Raw genomic sequence first — 17,601 nt, 5'->3', positions numbered from 1 at the left:
ACTGGATAAACACCCATTTATACCAACTCTCTGCTTTCTATTGGTTAACCAATCCACTATCCATGCCAATACACTTCCTCCAACTCCATGCATTCGTGTCTTATTCATGAGTCTCTTGTGCGGCACCTTATCGAACACCTTCTGGAAATCCAAGTATATGACATGCACCTGTTCCCCTCTATCCACTGCACTCATTATGTTCTCAAAGAACTCCAGTAAGTTTGTCAAACAGGACCTGCCCTTTCTGAATCCATGCTGCATCTGTCTAATGGAACCACTCCTTTCTAAATGTTTCGCTATTTCTTCCTTAACGACAGCTTCAAGCATTCTCCCAACTACAGATGTTAAGCTAACTGGCCTATAGTTGCCCCTCTTTTGCCTACACCCTTTAAAAAAAAGTGGCGTGACATTTGCTGTCTTCCAATTCGCCGGGACCTGTCCAGAGTCAAGAGAGTTTTGATAAAAGATTACCAACGAGACTACTATAACCTCCGCCAATTCCTTCAGCACCCTTGGATGGATCCCATCAGGACCAGGGTACTTATCTACCTTCAGGCCCTCTAGTTTGCTCATCACTATCTCTTTAGTTACAGTGATTTTATTGAGGTGCTCCCCTCCCATTTCATCCATAGCATCCTCCTTTGGCATATTAGACGTGTCCTCCGCCGTGAAGATCAGCACAAAATAATCATTCAATGCCTCATCCATTTCCTTATCACCCAATATCAATTTCCCCTTCTTGTCTTCCAAGAGACCTACCTTGACTTTAGCCACCCTCTTCTGCTTTATACAATTATAAAAACTTTTGCTATCTGTTTTTATATTAAGTTAGATAAGTTGCCAGGACTGGATGAGATATACCTCAGGCTACTATGGGAAATGAGGAGGGAGATTGCTGAGCCTCTGGCGATGATCTTTGCATCATCAATAGGGATGGGAGAAGCACCAGAGGATTGGAAGGTTGCAAATGTTGTTTCCTTGTTCAAGAAAGGGAGTAGAGATCACCCAGGAAATTATAGACCAGTGAGTCTTACTTCAGTGGTGGGCAAGTTGTTGGAGAAGATCCTGAGAGGTGGGATTTATGAGCATTTGGAGAGACATAATCTGATTAGGGATAGTCAGCATGGTTTGGTCAAGGGAAGGTCATGCCTTACGAACCTAATTGAATTCTTTGAGGATTTAACAAAACAGTGGACGTAGTGTATATGGATTTCGGTAAGGCATTTGATAAGGTTCCCAATGCCAGGCTCATTCAGAAAGTAATGAGGCATGGTACCTAAGGAGACCTTGCTTTGTGGATCCAGAATTGGCTTCCCATAGAAGGAAAAGGGTGGTTGTAGATGGTTCATATTCTGCATGGAGGTCGGTGACCAGTGGAGTGCCTCAGGGATCTGTTTGGGGACCCCTCTTCTTTGTGATTTTTATAAATGACCTGGATGAGGAAGTAGAAATGTGGGTTAGTAAGTATGCTGATGACACAAAAGTTGGGTGGTATTTGTGGATAGTCTGGAAGGTTGTCAAAGGTTACAGAGTGACATCGATAGGATGCAGAACTGGACTGAGAAGTGGCAGATGGAGTTCAACCCAGATAAGTGTGAAGTGGTTCATTTCGGTAGGTCAAATTTGAAGACAGAATATAATATCAATGGTAAGACTCTTGGTGGTGCGAGGGATCTGAGAGATCTTGGGGTCCATGTCCATTGGACACTCAAAGCTGTTGCGCAGGTTGTCAGTGTTGTTAAGAAGGCGTATGGTGTGTTGGTATTCATCAACCGTGGGATTGAGTTCAAGATCCATAAGGTAATGTTACGGCTACTGTATATAAGACCTTAGTTAGACCCCAGTTGGAGTACTGTGTCCAGTTCTGGTCACTTCATTACAGGAAGGATGTGGAAACTATAGAGAGAGTGCAGAGGAGACTTACAAGGATGTTGCCTGGATTGGAGAGCATGCCTTATGAGAATAGGTTGAGTGAACTTGACCTTCTCTCTTTGGAGCAATGGAGGATGAGAGGTGACCTGATAGAGGTGTATAAGATGATGAGAGGCATTGATCATGTGGATAGTCAGAGGCTTTTTACCAGGGTTGAAATGGCTAATATGAGGGGGCATAGTTTTCAAGTGCTTGGGAGTATGTCAAGGAGCATGTCAGAAGTATGTTTTTAACACAAAGAGTGGTTGGTATGTGGAATGTACTGCCAGCGAAGGTGGTAGAGGTGGATACAATAGGGTCTTTTAAGAGTCCCTTAAGTAGGTACATGGAGCTTAGAAAAACAGAGGGCTATGTGGTAGTGTAATTCTAAGCAGTTTCTACAGTAGGTTACATGGTTGGCACAACATAGTGGGTTGAAGAGCCTGTAGTGTACTGTAGATTTTTATGTTTCTATGTTTTTACGAATAAACATTTATGCTTTTATGGACTTAAATGTTACTCCCTACATGTATTTGTATGTGCTACTTTGAGGTTGTAATTGTAAAATTATTGCAGTGCTGCCCAAGGCCAATGACAAAGCCCATCTCTCCATGCTTGCCACTGTTCAGCAACCTGTACAGGTAATCGGCTGTAATGGTCTGTCTTTCTGCTTTGTGGCAATTGTTGAACTGGAGGGGCTGCAGAGCCAGATACCATCGGGTCACTCTGGCATTGTGGTCTTTCAACGTCTGGATCCATGTAAGTGCCTGATGGTCACTGTCCAGGTGAAACTCTCACCCAAGTAGATAGTATCGGAGGCTGCTGAGTGTCCACTTGATTGCAAGCCACTCCTTTTCTATGGTTGAGAATCTTACCTCCGTAGGCAGAAGTTTATGGCTGAGATAGAGGACAGGTCATTCTTCTACTTGTGCCAGCACAGCTCCAATACCCTCAGCCGAGGCATCTACCTGCACCAGGAAACGCTTGTTAAAATTTGGGATTTGCAGGATGGGAGACAGGTAGAGGTGGAGCTTGAAGCCTTTTCACGATCTTCAGTCCACTCCACTGGAGTTTTCATAGTCAGGTTTGTCAGGGATACTGTAATGGTGGCAAACGGGGATGAACCACCTAAACCATCACACCTGTTTCTTTGTATCTGGTCTCAGACTGTTTCGTATGGCTTCTACCTTTTGCACCTGTGGCCATACTTCCCCCTTACCCAGATGGTAGCCTAAGTAGTGTGTTTATTGCTTTGCCCAGTCACATTATTGCAAGTTTTGTGTTAAGCCTGCCTCATAGATGTTTCTCAGGACCCAATGCAGATGCTGGAGATGGTCTGCATTGTAGATGACTGCAGCATCTAAACAGGCCACTCAGCAGTCTTCACAGCCCTGCAGTCCATCAGTTCCCTCATAGTTGTAATCTCCCTTTTTATTGGTTCTAACAGTCTTTCAGGCACCTGGTATGGCCTCAGATGGATTGGTGTGAGGTCTTTCAAGTGGATAACATGCTTTCAGATGCTCTAAATACAAGGGTGTCTGGTGTTACCACATCTCCACATCACACCCCACTTCTTTATCCTCTTCCACCTTCTGAACCATCAGTACCATCTCTCTAGTGATCGTCTCTCTCTCTTTCCATTCTTTGATGAGGATTACATGGTAGGTCTGCTCATCCTACCCCTTGTCTGAATGATTGATTTCATAAATGACAGGGCCTATCTTGTGGATGATGTTGTAGGTTCCCTGCTATTTAGCCAGGAGTTTGTTGGAGTTGGATGGTAGGAGCAGCAGGGCCTTTTGACCAGGCTGATAATCTCTATGCTGGGCATGTTCATCATACCACCTCCTCTAGTTCTGTTGAGCTTCCTGAAGGTTTTCTTTGGCTTCCTCTCTGTACTGCTCCAGATGTTCTCCCATCTGCAGTAGTACTACACAATCCCTTTCTCTGAAGACGTTGAGGTTGGTGCCTCCCAGCTCTTGTTCAGCAGGCCCAGTGGACCAAAAGAAATGAGTATAGATGTGCATGTATGTTTTCTGGTGTGCTAGGTGGCCTACCCATGGAATTGTGTGAGCCATGTGTAACACTAATAGTCTGCATTGTGTTAGGACAACCAAGCACTTATTAGTTTCATCCTTCCCTCCTTTCATATACAGAATACCATTCTTTACAATTATTCCTCCCCACAAAGATAAGATTTGCAAAGCAGCAATATTATCAAAAGCCTTCCATTCACTGACCTCAATATCAAGAACAGGAATACACAATTACTTCTCCAAAGCATCAGTGTCGATGTGGTTTTCTCGACCCCTTAGTTCCGCCCTCTCACAGACTATTACACAAGTCTGTCAGTGGCTGCAAACCAACTTTCACTTGGGCCCAGATGACCACCGTACATAATACATTGACAGACATGGTTCAAAGCATTTAGTAACCATTAGAAGATCATTCAGCACAGGCAGATCTCTCCCCAAATCACGACTGTAGGCAAGCAGTCAATCACCCCAATAAGTACATTTGATCTTTTACAACCACAGTAACCTCTGTCATACAGTATAATTTACGGTCTCCGTGAACACATTGAATATGGGCGCAGTAACTGTAATTAATATTGCTGTCTGGTACAAGATTCACCTTAATCAAAGGCACGGAACTTCCTGTGTCTAATAATGCCTGTACTTATCCATTTACAGTCACTTCACAGCAAGCAGAATTATTATTCCTGATGTCCCACCCAGGACTGTTACTTTCCCTTGGCACATAACAAAACCCTGTCAGTTTAGGCTTCCACACTGATGCGTTATAGCTTGGTTGCTGGCAGTAAAAACACACCAGTCCCTTGGTAACTGTTGTCACTTCTCCCTCTTAGGCCCTGCCCCAACAGGGTTGCCTCCATTATCCCATCTGTCATCCTGGTTTCTGGTACTAATCTGTGGGCTGAAGAGTGGGGCTGTTTTGAGCCCCCTTAGCAGGCATTGAAGTACTACAGGGCCAGTTTCACTGCTGTCAGTCCATTGTCTGATTCTTGTTCTCTGACTCAGGTCTGGGAATCATAGGGTAGGACATGAAGTAGCTGCTCCTAGATGATCACCTCTCCAATCCACTCCTCGGTGCGCTGCTCTGGTTGTATCCAGTGACGGTATAGTCCTTAAGGCAGTAGTAGATCTCGGTGGGTGTCTCTTCTAGTAAAGTTGTAGTTGCTTGGAAGTATTGCTAGTAGGATTCTGATGAGATATCTAATTACTCCAGTAGTGTCTCCTTCAAGGCATCGTAGTCATTATACTGGTCCTCAATATTGCACTGTGAGCAAAAGCACAAGTCAATAGGCCCACTCCTCCTGTGGCCATTTCAATATTTTTGCCATGTTCTCAAACCAGAGCAGGTAGTTTTCAATGTATTCCCCCTGCTGATAAGCAGGCATCTTTCGTTCTTTTTTCTGATATGGTGGTTGGAGGTAGCTTTGAAACTGGGGCTGGACTGAGGGATAGTCAAAATCCCAACTGGAAATGTGAGGTTAGGCTGCTGGAGTGAAGGGCTGTCTTTTGGGTGTTGTGGGCAGTGGGCTCTCCTCCTCTGAGGTACTGGAGGACCTTGTTGCACACAGCTCCTCAGCTACCTCTAGCTGACTGGCATGAATGGATTTCCGCAGACGTCAAAACTTCTCTCTCAAGGCCTCATCCCACTTCCCTGGGGCAGAAAGAAAGTCTTTGAATGGTGTAACCAGGTCCGGGTCAGTATCTGGAATGTTTGAGGAAGAGTTGTCTCTTTTGATGCTGGTCTTGAGTAGTGCACCCTGTGCCTTACCTATGATGCCTTTGATGATGCATCCTCTTCCTCTTGCCCACAGGTTATGGTTATTTCCCTGAGATCGAAGGTTGATCCTCTTGCACAATAAAGGGCACTATTCCTTGTGGCTGGCCATCCTACTTCTGACACCAAATGTGATGTAAAGGCATTATATGGATTCTATGTCTCTTGAAAAAAAATGACTCCACCACCAGGTACAAGTGTCTTATTAAATGCTCCCAATTCATCACACAATATCTCAAGATGTGAAAATAAATGTAATATAAAATATATGTAAATATGTGATCCTTCAAGAGGTACAAAAAAGCTGGATGATCAGCATCCGACCTGCTGAGTTCATCCACCTTTTTTGTACATCTTGATTTGACCACAGCATCTGCAGTGCACTTTGTGTTTAATATGTGATCCTTAATTTCCTCACTTGCAAACCCTAGTCAGTTCAGATTGGCAACAAAATCTCCTCCACAATCTGCATCAGCACGTCCACACAAGGCTGTGTGCTTAGTCCCCTGCTCTACTCACTTTACACTTGACTGTGTGGCTAAGCACAGCTCCAACCCCATATTTAAGTTTGCTGATGACACCACTGTTGTAAGCCAAATCAAAGATGGTGACAAATCAGCATATAGGAGGGGGATGGAAAATCTGTTTGAGTGGTGCCACAGCAACAACTTCTCACTCATTATCAGCAAGACCAGGGAGATGATAATTGACTTCAGGAGGAGGAAACTGGAGGTCCATGAGCCAGTCCTCATTGGGGGATCAGAGGTGGAGAGAGTCAGCAACTTTAAATACCTCAGTGTTATCATTTCAGAGGATCTGTCCTGGGTCCTGCACATAACTGCCTTTACAAAGGAAGTATGAAAGTGCCTCTTACTTCCTTAGAAGTTTGCTAAGATTTGGCATGGCATTTAAAACTTTGACAAACTTCTATACTTCTATAGATGTATGGTAGAGAATGTATTGACTGGTTATTCATGGCCTGGTATAGAAACAACAATGTACAGAAAAGTCTACAAAAAGGTAGTGGATATGGCTCAGTCCATCAGAGGCAAAGCCCTCTCCTCCATTGAGCACATCTACATGGAGCTCTATCACAGGAAAGTAGCATCCATCACCAAGGACTCCCACCAAGAGGCCATACTCTCTTCTTGTTACCATCAAGAAGAAGGTATAGGAACCTTAGGACCCGCTCCACCAGGTTTAGGAACACTTTATACCCCTCAGCCATCAGGCTCTTAAACCAGAGGGGATAACTTCACTCAATTTCACTCAACCCAGCACTGAACTATTCCCACAAGGACTCACTGGCAAGGACTTTTCATCTCATGTTTTTAATATTTATTGCTTATTTATTTATTATTATTATTATTATCATTTCTTTTTTCTCTTTATTTTTGTATTTGTACAGTTTGTTGCTTTTTTGCACATTGGTTGTTTGTCATTTTGAGTGTGGTCTTTTATTGATTCTATTGTGTTTCTTGTATTTACTGTGATTGTCCACAAGAAAATAAATCTCAGGATTGTAAATGGTGACATACAGTATACAGTATGTACTTTGATAATAAATTTTCTTTGAGCTTTGCTGTAGCTAGTAAGAACAAATGAATATGGTATTAGACCATAAGACCATAAGACGTAGGAGTAGAGTTAGGCCATTCAGCCCGTTGAGTCTGCTCCGCCATTCCATCATAGCACTCAGCCTTCTCACCAGATACTTTGATGCCCTGACCAATCAGGAAACTATCAACTTCCACCTTAATAATACCCGTGGACTTGGCCTCCACCATAGTCTGGCAGAGCATTCCACAGATACACTATTCTTTGACTACAAAAATTCCTCCTTACGTCTGTTCCAAAAGGTTGCCCCTCAATCTTCAGGCTGTGCCCTCTATTTCTGGATACCCCCACCACTGGTAACATACTCTCCCCATCTACCCTATCTAGTCCTTTCAACATTCGGTAGATTTCAATGAGATCTCCACGTATTCTTCCAGTGAGTACAGATCCAAAGTGGCCAAAAGCTCCTCATATCTAACCCCTTCATTCCTGGAATCATCCTTGTGAATCTCCTCTGGACTCTCTCCAATGATAACACATCCTTTCTGAGATATGGGGCCCAAAACTGTTGACAATACTCTAAGTGCGGCCTGACTAATGCCTTATAAAGGCTCAGCATTATCTCCTTGTTTTTATATTCTATTCTCCTGGAAATAAATGCCAACATTGCATTTGCCTTCTTTACCACTGACTCAACTGTGAATTAACCTTCTGGGAGTCTTGCACGAGGACTCCTCAATTCCTCTGCACCTCTGATGTTTGAACGTTCTCCTCATTTAGATAATGGTCTACATTATTGTTCCTTTTACCAGAATGCATTATACATTTCCCAGCTCTGTGTTCCATCTACCACTTTTTTGTCCATTGTTCTGATTTATCTAAGTCCTGCTGCAATCGCATTGCTTCCACAGCACTACCTACCCCTCCACCTATCTTCGTATCATCCACAAACTCTGTCATAAAGCCATCGATTCCATAATCCAAATCATTGACAAACAATGTGAAAAGTAGCTGTCCCAATACTGACCCCTGAGGAACACCACTAGTCACTGGCATCCAACCAGAAAAAGCCCTCTTCATTCTCACTTGCTGCCTCCTGCCTGTCAGACATTCCTCTATCCATGGCAGTATCTTTCCTGTCACGCCATAGGATCTTATCTTGTTAAGCAGCCTCATGTGTGGCACCTTATCAAATGCTTTTTGAAAATCCAAGTAAATGACATCCATTGCCTCTCCTTTGTCCACCTTACTTGTTACTTCCTCGAAGAACTCCAACAGCTTTGTCAGGCAAGATTTCCCTTCACAAAAGCCATGCTGACTTTGACTTATTTTATCATTAGTCTCCAGGTACCCTGAAACCTCATCCTTCGTAATAGATTTCAACACTTTCCCAACCACTGAAGTTAGGCTAACTGGCCTATAATTTCCTTTCTTTTGCCTTCCTCCCTTCTTAAAGAGTGGAGTGACATTTGCAATCTTCCAGCCCTCTGGGACCATGCCAGAATCAAGTGATTCTTGAAAGATCATGACCAATATATCTGTTATCTGTTCAGCAACCTCTCTCTGGACTCTGGGATGTAGTCCATCTGGTCCAGGTGACTTATCCACCTTAAGGCCAATGAGTTTGCCTAGCACTTTTCCCTTTGTAATAGCAATGGCACTCACTCCTGCTCCCTGACACTCACAGATCTCTGGCACACTGCTGGTGTCTTCCACAGTGAAGATTGATGCAAAGTACCCATTAAGTTCATCTGCTATTTCTTTGTCCCCCCATTACTACCTCACCAGCATCATTTTCCATTGGTCCAATATCAACTCTCACCTCCCTTTTTTCTTTATATAACCGAAAGAAGCATTCAGTATCCTGCTTTATATTCTTGGCTAGTTTGCCCTCATATTTCATCTTAAAGCTTTTTTAGTTGCCTTTTGTTGAATTTTAAAAGCTTCCCATGCACTTTTGCTACCTTTTGCCCTTTCCTTGACTTTTATGCAGTCCTGAACTTCCCTCCTCTGCCACAGTTGCCTACCCCTGCCATTTGAAAACTTATTTTGTGGGACATATCTATCCTGTGCCTTGTGAACTATTCCCAGAAACTTCAGCTATCTCTGCCAGTATCCTCCTCCAATCCACCTGGGCAAGCTCCTCCCTCATACCTCTGTAATTCCCTTTATTCCATCGCGATACTGATACATGTGAGTTATGCTTCTCTCTCTCAAATTGCAGTATGAATTCAATCATATTATGATCACTGTCTCCTAAGGGTTCCTTTATATTAACCTCCCTAATAAGATCTTGGTTATTACATAACACCTAATCTACGATAGCCTTCCCCAGAGTAGGCTCAAGCACAAGCTGCTTTAAAAAGCCATCTTGTAGCTATTCAACAAATTCCCACTCTTGTAATCTGACACTAACCTGATTTTTCCAATCCCCTTGCATATTGAAGACCCCATTACAATTATGACATAACCCTTATTACATGCCTTTTCCAGCTCCCTTTGCAAACTCAGCCCCGCATTTTGTCTACCTTTTGGAGGCATATGTAAGATTCCCATAATGTTTTTTTCACCCTTGCAGTTTCTTAAAAACACCAACAAAGGTTCAACATTCTCTGACCCTATGTCACCTCTCTCTAAAGATGTAATTCCATCTCTTACCAACAGAGCCACACCACTGCCTATCCCTTCCTGCCTGTCCTTTTGATAGAAAATATATCCTTTGATGTTAAGCTCCCAAGTATGGCCTTCTTTCAGCCATGACTCAGTGATGCCCACAATGTCATATCGACCAATCTGTATTTGTGCCACGAGTTTGTCCACCTTATTCCAAATGCTATGTGCATTTAAATACACTACCTTCAGTCCTGCATTCTTCACCCTTTTGAATTTTGTCTCTGTGGTACATTTTAACTCTTTGCTCTGTCTGCATTTGTACCCAATTATTGGCTTGTCCTTCATACATTCATGTTACGTCCATCGTCCACTTGTAAACCTGCTGGCTCATCCTCAGCTCTATCATCCTGGTTTCCATCCCCCTGCCATATTAGTTTAAACCACTCCCAACAGCTCTAGTAAACCTGCCCGCAAGAATATTGGTCCCTCTCAGATTCAAGTGCAACCTGTCCCTTTTGTACAGGTCACACCTGCCCCAGAAGAGGTCCCAATTATCCAGAAATGGCAGAATATAGTATTAATGGTCAGACTCTAGGATCAGAGGGATCTTGGGGTCCGAGTCCATAGCACACTCAAAGCTGTTGTTGAGGTTGACTCTGTGGTTAAGAAAGTATACAGTGTATTGGCCTTCATCAATCGTGGGTTTGAGTTTAGGAGCCGAGAGGTAAAGTTGTAGCTCTATAGGACCCTGGTCAGACCCCACTTGGAGTACTGTGCTCAGTTCTGGTCACCTCACTGCAGGAAGGATGTGCAAACCATAGAAAGGGTGCAGAGGAGATTTACAAGGATCTTGCCTGGATTGGGGTGCATGCCATGAGAATAGGTTGAGTGAACTCGGCCTTTTCTCCTTGGAGCAATGGAGGATGAGAAGTGACCTGACAGAGGTGTGCAAGATGATGAGAGGCATTGATCATGTGGATAGTCAGAGGCTTTTTCCCAGGGTTGAAATGGCTAGCACGAGAGGGCATAGTTTTAAAGTGGTTGGAAGTAGGTGCAGAGGAGATGTCAGGGGTAAGTTTTTTACACAGAGAGTGGTGAGTGCGTGGAATGGGCTGCCGGCAATGTTGGTAGAGGCGGGTATGATAGGGTCTTTTAAGAGATTCCTGGATAGTTACACGGAGCTTAGAAAAATTGAGGGCTTTGGGTAACCCTAGGTAATTTCTAAGGTAAGGACATGTTCGGCACAGCTTTGTGGGCCGAAGGGCCTGTATTGTGCTGTAGGTTTTCTATGTTTCTATGTTTCTAAATCCAAATCCCTGCCCCCGCTCCAATTCTTCCACCATATTTATCTGCCACCTCATTCTATTCCTATCCTCACTGTCATGTGGCACAGGCAGTAATCTTGAGATTACTACCCTTGAGGTCCAGCTTCTCAACTTCCATCATAACTCCCTGCATTCTGTTTTCAGGACCTCCTCCCTTTTTCTACCAATGTTGTTGGTACCAACATGTACCACAACTTCTGGTATTAAATCAAAGGGAAAGGCTTATAAAATTACCCAGAAAGATAGCTAAATCCTACGGAAAAGGATCTTAGTGATTGTAGGGATGATTTGCAGTGGACTGAAAAGCTTGAGAATGTAGATATTAAGAAAGAGGATGTGCTGGAGCTTTTGGAAAGCATCAAGTTGGATAAGTCACTAGGACCGGACCAGGCTATTGTGGGAAGTGAGGGAGGAGATTGCTGAGCCTTGGCAATGATCTTTGCATCATCAATGAGGACGGAAGTGGTTCTGGAGGATTGGAAGGTTGCAGATGTTGTTCCCTTATTCACGAAAGGGAGTAGGGATAGCCCAGGAAATTATAGACCAGTGAGTCTTACTTCAGTGGTTGGTAAGTTGATGGAGAAGATCCTGAGAGGCAGGATTTATGAACATTTGGAGAGGCATAATATGATTAGGAATAGTCAGCATGGCTTTGTCAGGGGCAGGTCATGCCTTACGAGCCTGATTGAATTTCTCGAGGATGTGACTAAACACATTGATGAAGCAAGAGCAGTAGATGTAGTGTATATGGATTTCAGTAAGGCATTTGATAAGGTACCCCATGCAAGACTTATTGAGAAAGTAAGGAGGCATGGGATCCGAGGGATTGTGGATTGTTGCTTTGTGGGTCCAGAACTGGCTTGTCCACAGAAGGCAAAGAGTGGTTGTCGATGGGTCATATTCTGCATGGAAGTCGGTGACCAGTGGTGTGCCTCAGGGATCTGTTCTGGGACCCTTACTCTTTGTGATTTTTATAAATGAGCTGGATGAGGAAGTGGAGGGATGGGTTAGTAAATTTGCTGATGACACAAAGGTTGGAGGTGTTGTGGATAGTGTGGAGGGCTGTCAGAGGTTACAGTGGGACATTGATAGGATGCAAAATTGGGCTGAGAAGTGGCAGATGGAGTTCAACCCAGATAAGTGTAAGGTGGTTCATTTTGGTAGGTCAAATATGATGGCAGAATATAGTATTAATGGTAAGACTTGGCAGTGTGGAGAATCAGAGGGATCTTGGGGTCTGAGTCCATAGGACGCTCAAAGCTGCTATGCAGGTTGAATCAGTGGATAAAAAGGCATATAGTGTATTGACCTTCATCAATCGCGGGATTGAGTTTAAGAGCTGAGTGGTAATGTTGCAGCTATATAGGACCCTGATCAGACCCCACTTGGACTACCGTGCTCAATTTTGGTCACCTCACTACAGTAAGAACGTGGAAAGTATAGAAAGGGTGCAGAGGAGATTTACAAGGATGTTGCCTGGATTGGGGAGCATGCCTTATGAGAATAGTTAAAGTGAACTCGGCCTTTTCTTCTTGGAGCTACGGAGGATGAGAGGTGACTTGATAGAAGTGTACAAGATAATGAGAGGCATTGATCATGTGGGTAGTCAGAGGCTTTTCCCCAGGGTTGAAATGGCTAGCTTGGAAGTAGGTACAGAGGAGATGTCAGGGGTAAGTTTTTACGCAGAGAGTGGTGAGTGTGTGGAATGGACTGCCGGCGATGGTGGTGGAGGCATAAACGATAGGGTCTTTTAAGAGACTCCTGGATGGCTACATGGAGCTTAGAAAAATAGAGGGCTATGGGTAAAGCCTAGGTCGTTCTAAGGTAGGTACATGTTCGGTACAGCTTTGTGGGCTGAAGGGCCTGTATTGTGCTGTAGGTTTTCTATGTTTCTTTGTTTCTAATTCCCTTGGGATTAGGACAATTTTACAATTCAGCAAAAGTGTACAAAATGACTTTTGAGACTACCTGGTAAAGGAAGGCATTGAAAAGAATTTGAACAAAGGTGAACATCTCACTCTGAGCAAGAACTGGAATTCAAATGTAAACAATTTGGGAGAGCAGAAACCTGATTGGATGAGGATTAACCAATCAGGAAGGATGGACTATGGGGCTATAAATACACTGGACTCGCCATGCCCGGGCATCATCCCTGATGAAGATGGTAGAGTTTGTCATCAAAACATTGGTTGTAATCAATACCTGTCCCCAGCTGGAAGCCCGAGAAGAATTTGTTCATCATGTGAGTAGGGACAGCACTAGATCCTTTTTCTAAGAAATTAGCTTTGTTTGGAAGCTTGTTTGGAGAAATTAATGTTTTTGCATGCTTTTGAATGCCTTGGGGATAGATGGGTTTACCTTTGAAAGGTCGTGGGTACATTGGTTGTTGTCTATAATGTTCTGGAATGGTTCCCACAGATTGGAAGTTGGCAATGTAATCTAATGTTTAAAACAGGAGGGAGAGTGAAAACAGGGAGCTACACACCATTTAGTTTAACATCAGTAGATAGGAAATTGCTGGAATCTAATAGTGAAGAACTGGTAAGAAAGCACTTAGAAAATAATAATAGAATTGGGCAGAATTGACATGCATTTATGAAAGAGATTGGAACTAGCAGAACAAAAGAAGGTGAACAGGAGGTGATGTTTATAGCGACTTTCTCAAGGCAGTTTATAAAATGATACATAAGAAATTATTGAACAAAAATGCATCATGTGGAGTGTATATTGAGGAGAACATGGTAGTGATGTGATTTGAACAATAGTAAATGGATAGAAAGAGTAGGAATAAATGGACCATTCTTTTGGTTTGGGAGGCTGTAGTCAGTGAAGTGGCTCTAAGCCTCAGCATTTCACAATCTTTATCAGTGATTTGAATGAGAGAATCAATTTTAATATTTCCAAGTTTGCTGATATTGCAAAGAAAAGAAATGGCAGCTGGAATACGAGGTTGGAAAATAATCTTGATAAGATTAAGTAGGGCTCTAGTGACTGCACACCTTGAATATTATGTACTTAATAAGGAATGTACTTATGATAGAGGGAGTGCAGCCAAGGTTAACCAGATTGATTCCATTCTAGATATTAAAGGAATTAAAAGATACAGGTTATGGACAGCGGAGCTTAGGATGATGGTGCCCAATGGCAACTCCTTTGCTTACATCTTTGGAAACAGCTCTATTTCTATCTTTGATATCTCTTTTTTTCCCTTTCAAAGTTGTTTTGAAGACTCTGACCTGGAGTTACATGCTGATTTCAGTTCTTTGCGGGAATGAGACCCACACTCGGGGCCTCACCACTGGCTGCTTTTACCAAGGATGCGGCTTGGAAGACTAGCGTGCCTTCAGGGTGCTGGATTTTCATGGCTCTGGAGATGGATGGATTCGAAGCTGGTGCCGCCGCCTGATGTGTCATGGGAGATGGAAGATCGTAAGCAGTGAGCTGACTGCTGACTGTGTGCCCTGAGATCTTTGGGCACAGAGTTCAGAAAAAATGATGCAACAGACTTAATACCATAAATCGGCGAGTTGTTTTGTTATGTCTCCCCTCTCGCTGTGAAACAGAGACACCTCTTTTTCCCTTATTAAGGAGAGAGGGAGCCTGTGGTATGTCAAGTTACTGGGTGAACGAGTAGTCTTTGGGCTACTACAACTCTGTGTCTTTTTGATGCTTTGCTGCATGCTTAAGCACTCGGTGGAGGGTACAGCCTCGGGGAGGGGGGATCATTGCTTTGCTGCTTCTTATACACGGTAGGAGGGAGCTGGGAGGGGCTTTCTGACATTTAACTGACATTTATTCTTTGGGGCACTCCTCTGTTTTTGTGGATGCTTGCAAAGAAAATGAATTTCAGGGTGTATATTGTATATATTTATCTGACATTAAATGTACCTTTGAAACCTATTGAATCATAGAATCATATAACAGGGAAACAGGCTCTTCAGCTCAACTTGTCCATGCTGGCCAAGCTACCCATTCAGAAATGTTCCTTTTGCCTGTGTTTGGCCGAGATCTTTCTAAACCTTTTCAATCCATGTACCTGTCCAGATGTTGTTTTTTTAAATTGTTATTGTTCTTATTTCAGCCATTACCTCTGGCCGCTCCATCTATATGCATGCCACCTGTGTTGGGGAGGGGGGAGGGAAATAAAATTGCCACTCAACTTACTATTAAACTTTTCCTACACCAACTTAAACTTGGAAATAGGCTGAGTAAATTCACTCCAGCTATGCTCCACATGATTTTATATACCCTATAAGATCACTTCTCGGACTCCTATGCTCCACAGGAAAAAATTCTAGCCTGTCTAACCTGTCCGCATAACTCAGACCCTTAAGTCTTGCAAAAAAAGCTTGTAAATGTTTCATGCCCTCTTTCCAGTTTAATAACAGCTTTCCTGTAGCAGGGTGACCAAAACTGAAAACGCACTGCATCCTGTACAACTGCAACATAACCTTCCAACTTCTGTAATAAGTGCCCTAACTGATGAAAACCCGCATACTAAGTCTTCACTACTCTGTCTACCTGTGTCTCCACTTTCAGGGAACCATGCACATGAACACCAAAGTCCTACTGTTCTACATCACTCCTCAGTGTGCTACCAAGCGTCCTACCTTGACTGGACTTTCTATGTATGCTTAGTGCAGGAATGTGGCACTATGGCAAAACATCAGACATGATATATTGATTGGTGGAGCTAGTGCAGAGCAAGATACCATCATTACAGTAGATATGTAGTGAAGCTGAAATCAGGAAAGTAACCCTTTGGTGCAGATAATGGGGCATTTTGAATACAACTAATTTCACAGACAGTTTGCAGACTTAGGAAAAGTGGTAGAGAAATTAACTACTGGGTGATCATTTATATCCTAACGTACAGTGGCTAATTAGACAATCCTGTGAGTTAATGTGCATTATGTTTTTGAAAATCCTACCCTTGATAGGTAGGTCAACATATTTTTTATTCATCATGTAATCTGTACTCTGTTGCTATTAAAAAAAAAGCTCCTGTTGAAATTATCTATTGCTTCAGATAAAGAGAGGCAAGACTGATCTTAATGCTCTCAGTGAAATAATTTGTGCAGCACCAATAAGGAAAGGAAATCTTTAACTGCAACACAGTGTCCAATTATCTACAGGCAAATGCTATTCTCTTAAAACAAGAAAATACATTAATCAATTATTTATAAATAGATTTCAGGATGTGCTGTGAGTAATACTAATCTGCATTTTGGAGAACAGCAGCCCATAACTTTGCAATTATTTTCTAAATGGGTACTGAAACTTTTTCCTCTTCATATTATGCCTTCAAGGTAAGTTTGACTCACTAATGGATGGATTTCTCATTAAAAAATGATGCAAAATCCTGTGAAGTGGATATTTGTTAGTGCAGGTCATTTTCAGTTATCTATATCCATAATGGGGTTTACTCAAGATATTTCCATGCAATGAAAATATTAAAGTCCAACATTTCCAAGATTCCTCTTAATTTATTTATTATATGTTAAGAAGGAAGAGAGCCAAAAAGAAATCATCATGCTCAATTTATTCTTCAATGTTGATGTTGCAGGCAGAGATAAAGAACTATGAGAGACTTGTGAAGGGTCATGTGCTTATCACACATCGAGACATATAGTAACTGTGTAGATATTGGTAAGATTAGTGAGGAGAATACCCGTAGTTATATCTTACTGGGAGTGGTCCAGGCAGGTCAGAGGGTTAGGTGACTCTGGAGGTAAAGCTGTTAATATAGTCAGTGCCTTCTATTCTTCATCCAAAAGAAGCTGAAGCTCCTTTGTTTTCCTGCCTAGCCCAGAAGAAAATTGAATCTCTTCCATAATATCTCAAAGCACATTACAGTGGTTGTAATGCAGGAAATGCAGAGAACAAATTGCACGCTGCAAGATTATGCAGGCAGCAGTAAGATAATAACAAGATTATTTCCTTCAGGTGACGTTGGTTGGGAGACAATTATTTTTTGAGATGCCTGTCAAGAACTTAATTGCTCTTCTTTGAAATTGTACCGCTGCTTGCATTCAACGTCAGAAAAACCAAGGCATTGATTATGGACTGCAAGGGGAAGCCAGGAGAGCTCACACCAGTCCTCATAAAGGGGTTCCTGGGCATCAACATCTCAGACGATTTATCCTGGGCCCAATATGTTGATGCAATCATGAAGAAGGCACACCAGCAGCTATACATCACTAAGAGTTTCAGGAGATTTTGTGTCCACCTATGACATAAGCAACTTTCTACGAGTATACTGTGGAGAGCCTTCTGACTGGTTTCATCATTGCCTGGTATAGAGGGTCCAATGCACAGGATTGTAAAAACACTGCAGAAGGTTGTAGACTCAGCCAGTTCTATCATGGGCAATAGCCTCTCCATC

General features: G+C 42.8%; 1 long non-coding RNA gene across 2 annotated transcripts in view; it reads left to right on the top strand.

Moving 5' to 3' along the window:
- LOC140741478 (uncharacterized) overlaps window positions 1–16,229 on the top strand; it is a 151,720-nt gene extending 135,491 nt beyond the window's left edge. For both annotated transcript variants that reach the window (XR_012102068.1, XR_012102067.1), the window contains exons 3-4: window positions 5,759–5,912; window positions 14,434–16,229. This is a non-coding gene — a long non-coding RNA (uncharacterized lncRNA). The remainder of the gene's footprint in view (window positions 1–5,758; window positions 5,913–14,433) is intronic.
- The last annotated feature ends 1,372 nt before the right edge of the window (window positions 16,230–17,601 follow it).

This window comes from Hemitrygon akajei, chromosome 18, assembly GCF_048418815.1.
Source record: "Hemitrygon akajei chromosome 18, sHemAka1.3, whole genome shotgun sequence".
In the NCBI taxonomy this organism is placed as follows: domain Eukaryota; kingdom Metazoa; phylum Chordata; class Chondrichthyes; order Myliobatiformes; family Dasyatidae; genus Hemitrygon; species Hemitrygon akajei.
The sequence above is the reverse complement of the archived record's forward strand: the minus strand, read 5'-3'. Positions and strand labels throughout refer to the sequence as shown.